Consider the following 20,532-nt stretch of genomic DNA (forward strand, 5'->3'; position numbering starts at 1 on the left):
GTTCCTTACGCGAATTGCAAATATCATAATCCCATCCTAATATTTGGATACAATTTATATCTTTAATCAATGTGTACGTCAGTCTTTTACGTGTAGTTTCACTCTCCATCGGTGGTCTCTCACACATGCTCACACACTCTCTCCCGAGGTGTCTTTCTTGCAGACATGCTCTCGATATAACCCTCCCTCCCTCTCATAACCATTTACGACTGTTTTCACTAACCTTTATCACAAGCACTCTTCCTCTCACAAGCATACACACGCACAATCCCCATCGAACCTTTCTATATACATAGACCTGCCTATGTGTCTCCTGTACGCACATTATCTTTAGGCCAGTCTCTCACGCATTGTCTCACACCTCTCTTCCTAATCGACGAGTATGATTCTAGCAGAGCATTTTGTAGGATGCCCCTTAAAGTTAGGTTGGATGAATAGTAATATCAGAGATAAGGGGTTACCTTAGTCTGAGAACCTAGGGTTACAAATCCTAGCCGGCTTTCTCAGTGGACACAGAGTCCTTCACAATTCTGCTATCTTTGTCTTGTACGACTAGTCATCCATGGGTCTCCCTAAATGCGTCACGGGCCGACCAATGTGGCGCACGGAACCGAACCAAGGGCCTCACCTCGACCCACCGGACCTCACGCGGTGACACACCCTCTGCCCCAGGTCTCGTTATCTTCTCACACCCACACATACCAACACAGACACCACACAAAAAAATATTCTCCTCGTGCCTCTATCCCCTCCCCCTTGCATATACACACTCAAGGGAATCTTTCGTCGTGACATCATATCCGTCTCTCTCTCTCTCTAGACCTCTCTCATTTCTCATGCTATCTCTCCCATGCCCCCTCCCCCCGCCGGCCCCTCTATCCATGCCTCTCTCGAATACGTAATACACACACATACCTCTCTAGGCCCTGCCAAATACATCAACTACACATTCACACATGTTACATCACGTACCCCATTGATCTAAAAAGCCCTCTCTTCACGTTTATTTCGCATACAACATTCCTTTTGAATAAAGTGTGGCCAAATTCTTTTTTTAGAATTTCTAAATATATACAATATTACAAAGTTATATGGAGGAGTATGAACGTTAATTTGCATTGCATGGTGCCCACAATGATATTTATTCCGCACTGTGAATATTTATATGTTTATACTATATATAAAGTTAGTCATAATAAAGAGAAACGAAGAGCATCTCTCTCTCTCCATCGCATACACCCCCTCTACGTGCCTTTCACGTACGCACACAAACTATCTCCAAGTCCTCTAAATGTAAGGCCCCAGCACATTCACACATGTTTCATCTTTCTCTCGCGATATATACAGTGACGATCATTGTATTTGAAGCGAAAGCACGATACGTACATTGGACTTCAGAATCCACTCATTACGGTCACCATTTACGTTTTGTGGTTATTATACAGTCACGGGCTCACCGTATAGCTCTGTATTTGTTCAAGACACGACTAGTTGACCAGTTAAACGCTCCACATGGCACCTCCAGTGTTGCATCACATTATCTCACTACCATTGGGCCCACCTGTCGGCTTGTATCTACTCTACATCTACATCTATCTACATCTACACTCCTATAAAAACAGAGTTGGTGATGATGGTGTGCCTGCCATCTTGCAATATAGGTCGTCCGATTTATATCTGACGAATAGGAAGGAAACTATGGCAATTTTGCAAAAAGGTACCCACACACCTCTCCACATTTGTAGATAAGGCCTTCCCTCGTTCATCCTTTTCTCTCACAAGATAAACTAGTCATACAAATGCATCTTGATGTTACGTGCAACGCACGGGCATCTTGCTAGTAAGATTGAAAACAAACGACAAAAAAATATTGGACGGTGGTTCGAAGTCATGATCGCGGGCACAGCGGACAAGGACCTTGTATTGGTATGCTGAGTCGTGTGTTTTAACACACATGAGCTGGTGTGGTGATTATACACACACGCACGCATGCACACGAACTGCATGCACGCAACACTCACACGACCACATGCAGCCACGCACACACGCAACACTCACACGTACACATGCAGCCACGCACGCACGCAACACTCACACGCACACACGCACGCATGCATGCACACACCACACGACCAACACACACTCTCACGCTCAAGTGCTCAACCTACACGTGCATGCGCACACATCAGGCCCTGACAGACACATACACAACCAGGTGGTTCCCGCGCACGGGTTGGAGTCTTGTCGCGCCTGCGTAAATTTGTATTTATCTGACCTTTTTTCTATGCAAACTGACAGGTGGGAGCCACAAGGAACGTGGTCAATTTAACTAGTCAACATGGTGCCACGCAGACTATTTGGCCGGTCAACAGAGTGCAATCCGATGCTGAACAGTGAGCAAGTGACCGTATAATCACCGCAAAACGTATATAGTGACCGTAATGAGCGTATTCTGAAGTTCGGTGATCGTATTACGCTCTCTCTCTGTAGGCCCTCCAAAACTACATCTCTACACGTTCTCGCATGTTACATCTAATAGCTATGCAATACAGCAATACTACTACACTCTAACACAATAAATCATATGCGTTTTTAGTTTTACTAGATATCATATTGTTACTTAATTATTCAGTTTGCATACATTAAAATTGCCTTTGAAATGTATGGCCAGTATCATCTACCGCGCAGGAAAAATCCTGCCCTTTCCTGTTTAATCGGGTTTGTATCGATGGATCGTGCGAAACAGCAAAACTATAGTACTATACAGTACAAGTGACAGTTCACTGGGCCATCGTGTCGTGTACTCCTCCGTCGTAAGAGTGGAGCGCTCGCTTTCATAAATTTTCTAGTCCCTTTCGCCGACATGTGGGACATCAAGCTACCGGGTCCACGTGCCATACCGAAATACAGTGCAGAGCAGCAGGGGTGAAGCACCCCAGTCATGGTGCCGGCGTAGTAATGAGCAATGAGGCATCAAATCACAAAAATGCACCTTTCCCGTAGTTAAGTTGGAGGGACGAAGTAATAATAATGCTAGTAAAAAAGAAGTTGGAGGAACGAAGCAACCATCATTTCACTCGTTGCTGAATCCGCTTCTCCCTCATCTTCTTCAAGTTAACCACGTGTTGCTTCTGCCGTTGTTCTGCCTCATGTGGGACGCGGATCGGCTTGGTAAAGCACTGACACGTGGGACCGCATGTTAGCAAACCGCCAGGCAACGTCCTCTAAAAATATGAAACCTCCCCCGCCATCCGCGCGGCAAAATCACCTCCTTTTTACTAATCTTGATTCTATAATTTTTTAGATCAATATAATTGATATTTGTATAGACAGCACATAGGAGCAAAACCAAGTGGTACGGTTAAGGGCATCCACAATGTGTAGCCAAATGTGAAAATAGCTTTTGGCATCGATGGGAACCATTATGGACGGTGCTGCCAAAGCCAAAAAGATGGAACCGAAGCTCCCTGATTGATTGATTGATTGAAGGAATAGAAAAATGCAATGTCTCTCGTCTTTCACCCGTGCTTGGACGCATGTACAGAATAGAGGACAGAGTCTACTCCCCTGTCCCTTCTATCAGAAATCACAAAGCAGTGATGCGTCAAATCACAAAGCATGGACGAAGCAACCATCATTTCACTTTTCGCTGACTCCGCTTCTCCATCGTCTTCTTCGAGAAACCACCTCACCGCACTAAGCTGGACGGACGACGCTATTGTGTACTAGTAGCACTAGTACATTTACGCGTCCTTTGGTTCAACGGACTTCCTGGATGCAAATAAGACGGTTGTCTCGGCTTGCAGGCGGCACTTGCGAACGACTTACCGTGGTCTCCCTCAATGGTGTTCTCCATCGGACGCACTTCGCCAAACCACAACGTTCGAGATATCGTCTATGTCACTGCAATGGGGAAGGAAGTCAAATAGTTACTACCTCCATAGTTTTTGTACACAAGGCCAGTATATCAAAATTACAATTTGCAAAAGGCCACTAACACTAATCGAGGCAAAATTGATGGGGTTTGCCTCGTACTAGCAACCAAGGACATTAATATACCCTTGCATGCATGCGGAAATGAGAAGGTTGGTTTTCATGGCGCTGCATTAATCAAGCGATGAGGAGTGAAATGGTTAGCTCTTTGGGCTTTGGAGAAAAAATACGCATTAATTGACACGTCAAACGAGGATTTGTATCGATTAATCCCGCGAAGGAAAACCCCGCCTTTCTTTTTAACACTAGTACTCCTAGTACGTACGTACTTATCCTGTTTGGGTCTAGGCCTTGCATTGCCATACTTCGCCACACATTTTTGCCAAGCTTGCCTACATGCCGCGGTACACTTGTGCACGGCTGTCGCGGTCGCACGCACCCTCACACGGTCGCTCCTACATGCCGCGATCGCACCGCACCCTCAGACAGTCGCTCCTGCACGCCGCAAACCCAACCAAGGGAATGCACCCTCACTGACACGTGCTACCGTTGACAGATAATTTTTGTTCATACATTATGTTTATCCAACCGCATGTTGGGTAGGATCCGTACGGCCCGTGCGGTGGTCTGTTGGGGAAGAAGAAGAGGTGAGGAAGAAGGGTTAGGAGACGTAGGATATTCATCCAACCGCCTGAAATGGTAGACTGACCCAAATGATGAAAGTCAGGCGACTTGCATAACAATATATGTTTTTACACAGCAAAAGATCCATAAAAACAACAACATAAACAAAAACTATCACTGCTCGCGGAACGAGACGGCCTCGTCGTCTTTGGCTGCCGGCGTGAACCAGCTATAGCTGCCGACGTGTGTCTCCCCACCGTGGTTGTCCTCGGCCTCCAGCTACTCGTTCACGCGGAGTGTGCGGGCGCTCTGCATGGACGAGAGCACCACCCGGTTCAAGTCGAGGACATCCGGTTCCGCCTGCAGGAGGGCCTCGATGGCAGCGGCATCCGCGCGCTCCGCGTCGAGTTGAGCCTCAGCCGCCCGGTTCAAGTCCAGGACGTCCAGTTCCACCTGCAGGAAGGCCTCAATGGCAGCGGCATCCGCGTGCTCCGCGTCGAGTTGAGCCTCCGCCGCCCGGTTCAAGTCCAGGACGTACGGTTCCGCCTGCGGGAGGGCCTCGATGGCAGCGGCATCTGCGCGCTCCGCGTCGAGTTGAGCCTCCGCCGCCCTGTTCACATCCATGACATTCGGTTCCGCCTGCAGGAGAGGCTCGATGGCAGTGGCATGCGCGTGCTCCGCGTCGAGTTGAGCATCTGCCTCCCAGTCCTCCTTTAGTATCGCCAGGTTGAACCGCTGGTCCGCCTGCACCATGGGGGACCCGGACGCCGGCACGAAGTCGACGTCCATCGTCCCATACCCATCGGGTGCCTTCTGCGCCGCGACCTCCGCCATGAACATTGGATCGGCTTCCTCCTCCTCGTAGCTTGGCTCGAGAGAACTCGGGGATTGGCCCGCCGCAAAGCGAGCTTGGGAACGGAGGTCTATGGCGCCGACCGCCGGCGCGATTTCTGCGCGGCGCTCTGGCATTAGCATCTTGTAGTACGTGATCTTGTGGCGAACCATGGCCTTCTGGCGAACTAGGGGACGCTTGATGCGGGCTAGGGGATCGAAAGGTGGGGGAATGGGCTGGAGATGAGGTGTGGTTTTGGGGCAGTGGCTGGCGTAGGCCGAGCAGCGAAGGTTCTGGTGTGAATAGTGGTTCTGGTGACGACCAGTCAATCGGTTTTGACTGTACATCGCTCTTGTCGCGTTCGCGTTGCACCCCGGCACGCTGGACCCTCCACATCGTTCACCGAATGGAACGCGCTTCGTATTGTGTTTTCGCTCGCTTTTGGACCGCGGTTGAGAGCAAACCGACGTCCCTCCCCGGCCCTCGCCCGCGTCATTTATATTACCACTCCCTCCGTTTTATGCGGAGTAAATAAAAACAGAGGAAGTATACTACGGATGAGGATCCCCTGACGTTGCCGAACCCATTGAGTAACTGACATGCAGGGTCTGACAAGCATGGGGTCCGCTAGTAAGTGACCGAAAGGGGGGTAAGGCAGGGATACCTACATCAGAGGATCCACTTCCACTACTACTCCCTCCTTCCATCTACAGGGCCTAATGCATTTTTCGATGCTAAGTTTGACCAAATGTTAGAGTAATAATATATGACATGCAACTTACACAAAGCATACGGTCAAATTCATATGTGAAAGGAGCTTCCAATGATATAATTTTCACATTATACATCTAATGTACTATTAATCTTGTCAATAGTCAAAGGCGGTTTTAAAAAACGCATTAGAGCATGGTTAATAATATAGCCATCCGATGGCTATAAGGAACTGCCATGTCATCTATAGCCATCATCTATATGCACTCATACAATAGTGTGGGCTATAGGGTTAGCTATTTCCCGCAAAAAAATAATATATAAGGTTGGCTATTGTATTAGTACTTTTTCCCATCTCCTCTCTATCTCTTTCTTCATATTTATTGTATTTACCTAGGAATGCGTATATAGCTAGGCTCTTGCATGAGAGCACACTCCCCTTACTTTTTCACATCTCTCTCCTCCACATAGGCAAAAGTGCCATGTAAGTTGGCTCTTAGAATGGCTATTAGGTTGGCTCTAAGCATTTAATATTTGCATGAGCAAGGTATATGATTGGAAGAGAGTTGCATGCATACTATTTTTTTTGATCTATGTGTTATAGCCGGGCTGTAGAATATAAGAGCTCGCTTCACTCTCTCTCATCTCTTCTCACTCCTCCAAGTAGGATTTTAATGACATGGCAAGTCTTATAGCCTGCTGACTAGGCCTTATTAGACTTGCTCTTAGGCCCTATATAAATGGAAGGAGGGAGTACTATGAGCACTGCATACTCTACTACAGATGTTGTCAGTACTCCACTAGTACTATTGGACAGGGTGCTTAAGAATAGTTACTGTTGGACTGGCTATACGTGGCGAAATCCTAGTAGGAAGAGCATGCGCGAGAACAAGCACATTCACGTGGTTGAAAACAAATTGGAAACCATCTCTGTTTGAATACAAATCTAGGAGTACGTACGAATCTAACAATATTGATTGGGCGTTGTTGAATGTTGATACTTTTTTCTGTAAGTTTGATCAAAGTAGAGATACTTTGACTACACATAAAACTTGTATGTAAACTAGAAAGGATCGGAGGGAGTATATTGTACGTTCAAAAGTGAAACGAACATTGAATACCCTTTATATATGATTTGCGGATGCTATGATCACCGGTCCAAAATTTTGAATCCGCCTTAGGTATCACACATGCACCCACTCGTTCTCTCTTAATTTCATCTCGGGGTCTGGAGATTGATTGAAAGAGGACTAGGGTGGGTACAATACGTTCGTTTCTCTTATGATTGTACAATATACTCCCTCTGATCCCCACAAACCCCCCCTCCGCGGGTCATTTCTATCACAGAAAAAGACCAAACCTTTATCTCCTTGCACGACACGCAATTGATATCTCAACATCAATCAATCTCGTCAAGATCTGTCGGGGCATGAACCGAATGGGATGTCAAAACTAAGACGGGAAGCGACACGTAGTGGAGGCAAAGTGAAACTTTAAACGAACCGTTTGTTTGTATGCATGTCGGACAAATTACAACATTGGAAATACAACCATGGTCTAGGCCCACATGCGAATGATACTCGGCGGAATGTTCGAATGACGCATGCGGGAGGATGGACTCGACCGGAGGGCGGCATGATCGATGGAGAAGAGGGTTGGAGAGGAATGAGAAATAAGCAACGGCGCATGATTATACTTGAATGGCTCAAATAAACAATAAGTTGTCTCGTTTTCCCTTTCGTCTTGGTCACGGAGTAAGATACTCCCTCTGTTTTTATTTACTCTGCATTTTAGGTTTAACTAAAGTCAAACTTCATAAAATTTGACCAAATTTATAGAAAACTAGCAAGATGCCCGTGCTTTGCATGGAACATCAAGATCTTGTGGGAGAAAAGGATGAACGAGGGAAGGCCTTATCTGCAAATGTGGAGAGGAGTGCGGGTAAATTGTCATAGTTTCCTTCCTATCCGTTAGATATAGATCGGACGGCCTATATTGCAGGATGGCGGGCACACCATCATCACCAACTCTTCTTTTTATCTACACTAGCAAGATGCCCATGCATTGCACGGAAACATCAAGATGCATTTATATGAGTAGTTTATCTTGTGAGAGAAAAGGATGAACGAGGGAAGGCCTTATTTCCAATTGTGGAGAGGGGTGTGGGTATCTCTTTGCAAAATTGCCATAGTTTCCTTCCTATCCGTCAGATATAAATCGGACGGCCTATATTGCAGGATGGCAGGCACACCATCAACACCAACTCTGTTTTTTTATAACAAGTAGAGACTAGAAAGATGCCTGTGCGTTGCACGGAACATCAAGATGCATTTGTATGAGTAGTTTATCTTGTGGGAGAAAAGGATGAATGAGGGAAGGACTTATTTGCAAATGTGGAGAGGGGTGTCGGTATCTTTTTGCAAAATTGCCATAGTTTCCATCCTATCCGTCAGATATAAATCGGACGGACTCTTATAAAAAACAGAGTTGGTGATGATGGTGTGTCTGCCATCCTGCAATATAGGTCGTCCGATTTATATATGACGGATAGGAAGGAAACTATGGCAATTTTGCAAAAAGGTACCCACACACCTCTCCACATTTGCAAATAAGGCCTTCCCTCGTTCATCCTTTTCTCTCACAAGATAAACTAGTCATACAAATGCATCTTGATGTTACGTGCAACACACGGGCATCTTGCTAGTAGGAGTAGAAATATGAACATTTACAATAGCAAATATATATGATGTGAAAGTATATTCAATAATGAATCTAATGGTATTGATTTGTTATTGTTTATGTTATTATTTCTGTCTATAAACTTTGTCAAAGTTTACAAAGTTTGACTTTGAGCAAAGCTAAAATGCGGAGTAAATAAAAACAGAGGGAGTACGCAGGGACTAGTATAGTTACTACTACCGGAACATGGTAAGTTGGACCCCTAAATGCGGGCACGGACTGGGCACACCTCAATTGTTCTTTCAAACAGCCGGACACCTACATTTAGCACACCATCCGGCTACTTAATCAAGTGTTATGCTTCACTACTTGAAAAGGAAAAGGGTGGTACCGTACCCAAAACCACCACACTTGGGGCTAGGGTAACAACTTGGTACTGTACCACATTTGAACCTGGGCACTAAAACCACCTGTTCTGCGCCTAATGCGCAACGCGGAGCACTGACGCTCGAATATGGCTGGGAAAATAGGGAAACCAACATGTGGGGCGCACCTGTCGGGACGAGGCGCAGACTAGTCCAATGGAGGAGCTGCCCACGACCTCCTCGCCACCGGCAACCGTTCATGTGGGTCGTGGGGGCCAGCAATGTGGCGCAGCTCCAGCATCGCCTCTGGACATGACAACCGCAGTGAGTGACACGCTCATCGTCGCTGGACATGGTCGGTTTCAGTGTGCCGAGGGTGGCATTAGCGCTGTGGCACGATCAGCAGATCAACACCCGGCTCGTCGAGGATGCAAGGGGCGCCGAAGAGCGCGCGCGCCGCGACGCATCCGCGGAGTGCTGTAGCGCGGCCAACAGCATCCCCAGAACCCGAGACCATGCCGGGTCGTCTTTCTTTTTCAATGACATGTGGGGTCGCATGTGAGCAAAGGTCATCTCCAATGTTGCCACGACCGCAGCTGACTACCCTGGCACACCAAAAACCCTCGTCCCTCGCGCCGTCGCGCGGTGCATTCCTAGCCGGCGCCAGCTGCCCGCATTCATGCCGTCCGTCCGTATGCCGTCGTTAAGAGGCTCGGTGCCCGAGGAACCAACTCCGGTGACTTAATGACGCGCCCGGACGCTTTGGCCTCACCGGAATGCTACTTAAAGCGGCAATGCCCAGCTAACCTCCACACCATAGTGCATCGTCCTCCAACCTGGCACCATATCCGCCGTGACCACGAGCAAGAACGCTCTGCGGGAGAGCTTTGTCTTCGGGGATGAAGCTCGAGGTCGCCACCCTCGCTCAAGTCTCCGCTCGTGATGCAATAGCGGCGTAGCCAGACACGGACGCGCCCGCACAAGCGGTGGCCACGATGACGGCCGACGACGGGAGCACCGTCAGCCACGCGTCCTACTTGTCGCCGTCCAACGTCCGGCACTGCCGAGGTCGGGGACTCCTCCGAGGATGAGTAGGGTATGGGAGGCGGCAGGGCATAGTGTGCCAACTGGCCGGTCCGTCTCCTATGTTCTACTCTTCCTCGCCGGAGACCGCACCTTCACTTCACGGGTCTTGAACCCCGCCCCCGTACATGGAGATCGTAGATGGAGGACGTCGGTCGCCACCGTAGAATAGGTTTAGGGTCGGGTTTGCTTTATTTTTCTGTCCTATAAAAGTTTGAAATGTAATGAAAATCTGCCATGTTTGCATTAATCTCGGCCGGTGTATATGAACTTTCACAATAATATAGTATATGTAGGAGTACTAGCAAGATGCCCGTGCATTGCACGGAACATCAAGATCTTGTGGGAGAAAAGGATGAACGAGGGAAGGCCTTATCTGCAAATGTGGAGAGGAGTGCGGGTAAATTGTCATAGTTTCCTTCCTATCCATTAGATATAGATCGGACAGCCTATATTACAGGATGGCAGGCACACCATCATCACCACTCTTCTTTTTATTGAACCGAGACAAAGCTAACATGCGAAGTAAATAAACACATAGGGTCTACATACACAATTTATCTCAGGCACTCCAATAGTACTTCCACTACACATTCACGCATTTCACATCTTTCTACATCTATGGGAACCTACGAAAGGGTTAACGTAAATTGCCTCTCTCTCTCCTTCCTGATTTTCATGGTGGTGGGCCCCTCCCTCCCCCCCAATCTACAATCAACAGCTCACACGTTTCACATTACATTAATTACGTAACTCAGATTACGTAGGTGTAGCATTACTCGTCCAAAAAAACCCAACTAATTCAACCTCCCAGCATATCACGCGGGAAAAGACCTGGCAGCACCGTTTGAGTCGGGATTACCGGATGACTAGTAGTAGTATCGATGGATCGCGCGAAGCACCAAGTTTTTTTTGAGGGGGCGAAGCACCTAGTTTAAAAGGAAAAAAGGCGGTACACTCACAGCACCCCTGTCGCGGTCGCATTGCACCCCACACACGTTCGGTCCTGCACACGGCTCACGCAAACGGAACTCGCTTCGGCTTGCCTCTTGACTGACACATGGGACTGCACTTGGAGAAACCGACCATGCGCCAAACTCCCCCCGCCCACCGCGCGAACCCCCCCCCCCCCAAATTTCCCCCCAAATCCCAAATTCAACCGCCCTTCGGCCAACTAGCCAATAATATTCCCCTAACCCCCTCCCCCTCCCTCCCTCCCCCTCCACTCCATTCGCTCCGCCAAAGCCGCCCTCCCCGCCGCGCTGATACGTCGGCGCCGCAGTTCATCGAGGGGATGCACGGCGATCCTCTCGCTCCCACAGTACGCTCTCGTAGACTGCCATCCTCGAGCCGCGCCACCACCGTTGGCGACGTTCTTGTGGAGGCGCACAGCGGTCAGCGCTGCCACTGCTGGCGACGTTTGTGTGGAGACGCACGACGGTCAGCTTCTCCCACGGTACGCGCATTCTAGACTGAGGCCCCGTGCTTGTCGGCGTAGCGCTGAATATTAGCTGATAGACGCTGTTAATCTCACTGTTTGCTAAAGTAGTTTACAATCAATATGCTCTGCTTAAGAAGCTTCCTTGCCCTGTTCTGCAGTCAATCTGCTTAGCTGAGATGGCATGCCAAGCCCAATTAGTTGCTAGAATATCCTGCCATATATTTATTGTGACATAGATTGCCATGGTCTAGTAGCCAATCTGTTAGGTGAAATAGCTCTACACTGTTTTATACTCGATCTTTGTTGCTGCGATGGCCTTCGATAGTTCGATGGCTGTGTGCTCGGCCTCATTGACTGCTGAAACAACCTGCCATAATTTAGCACTCAATCTGTTTGCTGAATTAGCTTTAAATATATTTCATTACTTAGATCTGCTCGTCCAAATATCTTGCCATAGCTTTAGACATCGACCTAGGTATTTTTTCTGGACTTCATAAAAAAGCATATATGTTTTTCCTGTAATATCTAGTAGAAGAACTAATTTTTACGTCTAACAGATGGACATGAATTGGATAACTTCTGCTCGAATATTCTCTGCCGCATATGTCGAGGGGGGTGAAAACTTCATGAACTTTATCAGAGCTGAGTACGGTGGTCCGAAATCAGATGTGCTCTGCGCGTGTAGCAGTTGTATGAATTCAGTTACAAGACCCCAGTCAACTGCGCAAAATCATCTACACTTGTATGGGATGTCGATCACATATACTAGGTGGGCTCATCATGGTGAAGCTGTGAACGTCAATGTTACTGACTACGTGGAAGCAGCAGATCACCATCTTGATCTGCCTGATGCTCAGGTGGAAGAGGAGGAGGAGGTGGTGGTGGCGGAGCTAGTGAGTTTGACCAACATTGAAACAATGCTACGAAATGCTCATGCATTTCGTGAACTTTCACCTGCAGAAGAAAAACGGTGGGCTCGCATGCTGGAACAATGCAACGTGGCTGTCACCCCATGAAATAAGCTGTCAGTATTCTCAGCTATGGTCACCATTCTTCAGGTGAAGACATCTGAGCGGATGACCAACAAATCATTCGATGCGATGTTGGCTGCTTTCCGCAAAGCTTTCCCAGATGCGTCTGAGTTGCCATACACCTACAATAAAATGATGAATTTCCTTCGTGCAACTGGATTGGATATGATATGATCCATGTTTGTAAGAATAATTATGTTCTGTTTCGGAAGGATTATGCCAACTTAAGTGAATGCCCAAAATGCAAATCATCAAGATGGAAAGATGCGATGTTGTGAAGAGGATTCCTCATAATGTTCTAAGACATTTTCCAATTACACCAAGATTGCAGAGGTTGTTTCATGATGCTGAAACAACAGAGGATGTACTGTGGCATTCTAGGAACCAGGAGTACAGAGATCAGAATGTAATGAGCCATCCATCTCATGGTAGTGAGTGGAAAAGCTTCAATCAGAAACACAAAAAGTTTTCTGCTGACCCGAGAAACATTAGACTTGGCTTAGCTTCAGATGGATTTAACCCATTTGGCCACCAGAGCGCCACATATAGCATGTGGCCAGTGCTTGTTATCCCTTACAACATGCCTCCAAATGTCTGCACCAAAGAATCAAAATACATGATGGCCTTGCTCATCCCAGGTCCAAAAGTCCTGGAAAGGATTTTGATTTAATCATGGAGCCTATTGTGGAGGAACTTCAACAGCTATGGAGGGGTGTTCTCACTCGAGACCTATATAGCAGCCCACCAGCTGATTTCTTTTTGTGAGCTGTTATAATTTGGTGCATCCATGATTATCCGGCTTTGGGCACTATGTCAGGGCGAACGACACATGGTTACAATCCATGTGTTCGTTATGACAGGAATCCGCTGTCATACGCAATACTTAGCAAGATCTATTACATTGGACACCGCCGTTTCCTTGCCAAGGACAAGTCGCGTCCTACAAAATACCGAAGACATGTGTTCAATGCAAAGCATGAAAACCGTGATGCGCCAAAGAGGCTCACCACCGATGAGTTGCAAGTGGAATTAGAGAAGGTCAGGCATATTACACCAGGAAACCATCCTGGTAACGGTAGCGAGAAAAGGAACCGTGTTAGGGCAGAAGAGAGATTATTGTTCACCCGTAGGTCCACTTTGTGGGACTTGGAGTATTGGAAAGATTTGGATCTGCGGTATAATCTTGATGTCATGCACATCAAGAAAAATATATGTGACAACATTATCGGCACACTTCTTAATATTGAAGGCAAGACGAAAGATACCTTAAAATCTAGGATGGATTTGACACACCTGGGTATCAGAAAGGATTTGCAGGTGGAAGGTGAAGGTAAACCACAGGATATGGCACCAGCTGTGTACGTCTTGGACAAGGTAAAAAGAGAAGAATTCTGCGAGGTCCTGTCACGTGTGAGATTCCCACATGGATTTGCTTCCAACCCTGAAAGGAGAGTTAGTGCTGGTGGAAAAAAGGTACAAGGGTTGAAAACTCATGACTGCCACGTCCTACTTCAAAGGGTTTTACCTGTTATCCTTAGAGGATTGGGCCGCCCTGACTTATACAGAGCAGTTGCGGAGTTGGGACAATTCTTCAGGGAACTCTACAGTAGAAATATCAGAGTAGATGCTTTGGAGCGTCTTAGAGACAAGATACCAACTATCCTATGCAACCTTGAGAAGATATGTCCTACAGCCTTCTTTGATGTGATGGTGCATTTGGCTATTCATCTACCTGATGAGGCACTACTTAGAGGTCCAGTATAGTATGGCTGGATGTACCCTATTGAAAGGCCGCTAGGCACTTTCAAGGGCTATGTTAGGAACAGAGCTGGACCCCGAGGGTTCCATTGTAGAGGCCTACATTGCTACAGAAGCGTTGACATTCTGCTCAAAATACATTGAAACGGCTGATCAGCTTAGCAAAGAGGTGGGTGAAGACAATCCTGGGCTGAATGTTTTCGATTATTCTGTTCGAATTACAGGGAGGAGTCCACAAGAGGACAAACCTAAAGATTTGGAGAAAATGGTTTGGTATGTGTTGAATAACTGTCCTGAGATACTACCTTATATCAAGTAAGTGCTAAGTACTGCAGCTTATACATCGTAAACTACTAAACTTGTAGCACATTCTTATATATTTAGATGTTTGACGCGATCACTATGTTGTGCAGCATTTACAAAAAGGAGTTACTACCGCAAAATCCAAGAAACATTGACAAACTGGTTATGGCAGGATTTGCGAAATGGTTCAAGAGCCATGTAAGCTTTTGAATTGCACTGTAAGTTTTTTTAATATATTGAGTACATAAGATGATCAACTTGTCTATTTTCTAACCATGGGTTAAGAAGATGCGGGTGGATGGGCAGGCAGTTGATGATGCCCTTTACGCACTAGCAATGGGTCCTGATACCCGGATAAGACATTATGAATCTTGCATTGTTGGAGATGTGCGCTACAACACCCTTGCATGCGACGAAGGCAGGAAGACACAAATAGTGCCATCATGAGCACGGATACGTACGACAGAGAGACAACTGAAATGTATGCTAACATAACAGACATTGTTCAGTTGCAGTATATCTCCAGTTTCGAGGATCATCGGTGTGTGGTTCTGTTGTGCTGTCGTTCGTATAACCTGTTTTCCAGGATCGCAAATCGAGAGCTGATGATTATTTCAAATACATCAATGTCAAGGCGGTGTACTAGACCAATGAGCCTTTTATTTTGGCAAATCAAGCAACATAGATATTTTTCTTGGAAGACACATTTGCACGTAGCGATGACTCGAGAGTATTGCAAAGGTTTGAGCAGAGGAATTCATTTAATGAAGTTGCACAACAAGATGATGTTTACACTGCTCCTGATGTACAAGATTCCACAGATGTTAGTAATATCTTTGAGAACCATCACGTCGATGACGCTGGCGAAAAGATTGTCTGTCGTGTTGTGGACATACAAGAGTTGATCAAGAAGAAGCCAGCGTTCGAGGACATTGAGGATGAAGAAGAAGATGACACTCTGGGGAATTTCGATTCAGACTGATACACATGGCGAAGATGTTGACGCTGCTGCTTCGGATGATGATTAGATTGCCTTTGTCGTATTTGCCTGTCAGAAGACATTTTTTATCTACTATGTGAAATTGTGTTTGCTATGACAACCGAAACCTGATGAACGTGTTGTTTAGTATTTTGCTGTGAGAACATCACTTGTTATGTATGTTCATTTGTGTTTGGTGATTGTATGACGACTAAAACATGATGACATTGTTGTTTAGTTGTACTCATATTTGGCTGTGAAACTTGAATTTGATGACATAGTTTGCTGTTGGACTGCAATTTGCTCGACGTCTTCGAATGGGAACAAAGCTGACCTGACAGGGCCTCTGGGAATTTATTTATTTATGACCAAAAGGGCCTATGCTATTTATTTATTTATTTATGAGCAAAAGGGGATACCCCCGATTTCTGTTAATAGAAATCATTAGATGTTCACAACACTACGCCCAGCCGGCTACACAGGTTTCATTCATTACTAGTTTCAGCAAAGTGCTCATGTCATAGCCACTGAATACATCACGAGTGCTCCATACACTACAAATAAAGAGACAATCATCCTACAGAGCACATCGATTTTGCCCATTATCTTCACAAGCTCTTTCATCTCCTCATTGCTGTCAAGGTCGTTCAGCAGCTATTGCTTGGCCATGATCAGAGGAACTGCATCTTTAACCTTCTACTCTGCATCTTCCTCTTCTGTCGTTCCTTCAGTTACTTGTCGAACACCCCAACCTGCTGGTATTGGGATTCCTCGGCTAACCAAATAATCAGCGTAGTTGCATTCCCCCACATCAGCAACTTCCCAGAAATACAAATCACACAAATCTTCCCTTTTCTGCATGAATCAAATTGGAAGATCATCAACTAAACTATTAAAAAAATCAGCAACTGAAAGCAGCAGAACAACTCTTAAACATATTATTACCCCAAGATTCGGGCATTTGTAGAAGACTCGGTCATGGTTGAGGATTGTGGTTGAGACGCGACGGATGACTCTAAGTGATTTGCAGCAGTGGTACCACGCCAACGGCAGCGGGTTGTGATGAGCAACCGGCTGCGGTGCGTGTGCCGGCGGGGGTGTGATGAGACCCACGGGCGATGGTACGGGTGGCGACCTGGCGCCTATATGGTTGTTGTCTGCTGAAGAGCAGGTGGATGAGCAGCGAGCGGACATGGTTGTTGCGGCCAGAGCTTCTGATGCTAGGCAGAGTAAGTAGAGAAGAGGAGAAGCGAACGTTGGATATGTCAGTTTCATTACTTGCAGAGTAGCATAGCACCATATATAGTCATAGTCTAGGTTTGGATTCGAACCAGCTACAGGAGCACATCTCTCTTTTTTCTAAAACTCAGCAACGTCTCTTTACTGGTACACTAGCTTGTTCTGTACGCCTTCTCAAGTCTTTGATTTTCTTTCTTTTTTTGCGAGGAAGGAAGGAGGACAAAATTGAGAGTTCCTGGGACTCGAACCCAAGACCTCTCGGTTGAAAACCAAGGGTGTTAGTCACTTATGTGGTGAACGTTCCCTGGGAGGAGGACGGCAGACGAACGCATTTTCCTCGCAGTTTTAGTTGCCACGCAAGATCGAATGGTCGCAGTTTCGGGAATGTTATCAGGCGAACGAGCCCAGGTTTTCTTTTCTTCCTATATATAAAAAAGTATGTTACTTGGTGTCAGCTTAGTCAACAAACAATTGTGCCAACCTTGACCGTTGGATTGACATTCAACGTCTGTCTTGTTTCTTCAGTCTCTTCTTCCTCCAGCCGCCAAAGCCAAACCAGCGCCAGCGGGACCGCCTGCTCCCGCCTCCCACGGCTGGCTGTGCTGCCGCGCACGCATCATGGATACATTGCACCCTAAAACTTTGAGCATTTTCCCCGGCTCCTGTTCATTCCCATCGGAGGCCTCACCATCGTCCTTCGCCTTGGTTCGCTCGCCGCGGCGCCGCCCTCCGGTGTTGTCAACATGGTCAACAACCAAGAGGAATAAGGAGATGACTGTACATGGTGAGGATGACAGTAGGGACCCAGCAGCGCGCACAGTAATTTTGTTTTTTTTGGACGGAGAAGGGTATCAACTGGGTTGTTCGGGAGCTGTCGCCCATCTAGCACATGACCGGCCGAGTTTGTTTTCTTCCTTTCTGAAAATGGCTAGCCCGGCTATTTTCTTTTTTGCAGAATAACCAACGTAGGCCTACTAGCTTTTCTACGCCCTGTTGGGCCGGAAATCTTTCAAGATGAGGAGGGATGCATTTTGCCCAGAAAATGGGCTATAAGTAATATTAAATGGGTTGTAAAATGAAAAATACAGCAAATAGGCAATTAGTTCCAAAATACTTTTTCTTTCGGATTTTGATATTTTAAATTTCATTGTTTTTGTGCGGGTAAAATTTCATTGCATTTAAATTAATGTATGTTTAGTTTTTAAATTAATTTGAATCTGGCTAGAAATTTCGGGTTCTATGCTGTTTGGGACAGATTTGGAGGCTGACTTGTGGGTCTACTAGGTTGACGTGTACGAAAGGCTTTGTCAACTTAGTCCACAAACGATTCTAGCAGCAGTGACTATTGGATGTTAATCCAACGGCTGTGCTGCTTCTTCAATATCTAATCTTCTTGCTCCAGCGACCCAAACCAGCGCCGGTGGGACTGCCTGCTCCCGCCTCCCGTGGCCGGCTGTGCTGCCGCACAGGCTGCACTGCCCCACCCTACTCCATTGCTGGCCAGGCCATTCCTCTACTCACCCACACCTCCTGTTATTTTCCGGCGACGGCAGCCGGACCAGTAAGCCCTCGTACTCCCCACCGCGTGGGCAACCACTGTCGAGTCTTCCCCGACTCCGTGTCGTTCCCTTCCAAGGCCTCGCCATCTTCCACCGCCCTGGTGCTCTCGGCGCGCTGTGGTCAACGTGGTCAAGGAACGACATCCATCAGACGTGGACTGTACGTGGAGAGACTGACAGCTGGGTCCACGGCCGCACACAAGGAAATGCCTCCTTATTACGCGCAAAATAATGATTCCTCCACCTGACATCTGTGACCCACCAGAAGGGCCTCTGTATTTCGCGAAAAAAACACCCCCCTCCCCCCCGCTAACAGGTCGGACCTGCCAGCTATATCTTCACACGCAAGGAAGTGCCTCCTTATTACGCACATAAAAATGAATACTCCCCCTGCTAGCTAGGACCCAGCATAGTGGGAGGCTGACATGTGGGCCTACTAAGTTGACGGGGATGGAGGGCTTTGTCAACTTAGTCAATATGAACGATTCTAGCTCCAGTGACTGTACGATGTCCATCCAACGGCCGTAGTGCTTCTTCAACCTCTGGTCTTCTTGCTCCAGCCGCCCAAAGCAGCGCCAGTCGTGCCGCCTGCTCCTGCCTCCCGTAGCCGGCTGTGCTGCCGCGGAAGCCTCACCGCCCCCTACTACTCCCACAGCTGGCCAGGCCCTGCGGCGACGGCAGCCTCACACCGCAGCCGAACCAGTGAACCCTCGTACTCCTCTCCGCGTGGGCATCCACTGCCGCGTCTTCCCCGGCTCCGCGTCGTCCCCTTCCTAGGCCGCGCCGTCGTCCACCGCCTTGGTGCTCTCAGCGCGGCGTGGTCAATGTGGTCAACGACCGACTTCCATCGAAAGAGTACTGTACGTGGAGAGGCTGACAGCTGGGTCCACGACCGCACACAAGGAAATGCCTCCTTATTACGCGCAAAATAATGATTCCTCCACCTGACAGCAGGGACCCATCGGACGGGCCACCGTATTTCATGAAAAAAAACATTTCCCCCTGACTACTGGGACCCACCAGCTACATCTTCGCACGCAAGGAAGTGCGTCCATATTACGGGCAAAATAAATGATTCGCCCCCTGACTGCTGGGACCCACCAGCTACATCTTTGCACGCAAGGAAGTGCCTGACAGTCGGGACCCACCTGGTCGAAGCGTACGTAGCGTTGTCATTCTGGTCGCGAACGTGTACGTACATACGATCGGTCTATCTGCAGGCTGCAGCGATGAACCGTGGCCGTGTAAGGAAGGGCATGTGTCGTAGTAGAGGCGTGCACGTAGCATGTACACGTACGTAGAACGGCCAGGGTGCAAGAAAGTAAATACGGTCACGTACGTACATACGGACGGGGTCTCAAACGCCTACTTGCGCATACGTACAGCCAGGGCTCGTGTACATGGCTGGGTCGGAACGGAGAAACTGCGTCATTGTCGTGTTCATGGGGAGGCAACCGGCTGGGTCGGAACGGAATGCGTCGTCGTGTTCATCGGGAGCCAACCGGCTTGGACGGAACAGCCGATGGAAACGAGGCCTGGCGTACCGCAGAACAGAGGAAACGGCCTTGTGTTCGACCGGCCACGGTCAAAACGGGATCCTGTTCATCGGGAGGGGTCTAGCATACCGCAAAACGGAGGAAACGGACCTCCTATGGTCGAAACGGGGTCCTGTTGATCGGGAGGGGTGTGGCGTACCACAAAACGGAGGAAACGGACTTGTGTTGGAGCGCTACGGTCGAAACGGGGGTCCTGTTCATCGGGAGGGGTGTGGCGTACCGCAAAACGGGACTCCACGGGATACTGTTCATATCCACCATCGACTGCCTCCACGGGCTACTGTTCATCCACCGTCACCTCCTCCAGCCTCCACCTGCGACTGTTCATCCACGGGCTCATGTTCATCCAGCCTCCACCGCTCCTCCACCGTCTACTGTTCAACTAGCGCTCTCCACGGGGTCCTGTTCAACCACCCCTCCATGGGCTACTGTTCATCCA

Source organism: Aegilops tauschii, chromosome 3 (genome assembly GCF_002575655.3).
Source record: "Aegilops tauschii subsp. strangulata cultivar AL8/78 chromosome 3, Aet v6.0, whole genome shotgun sequence".
In the NCBI taxonomy this organism is placed as follows: Eukaryota; Viridiplantae; Streptophyta; class Magnoliopsida; order Poales; family Poaceae; genus Aegilops; species Aegilops tauschii.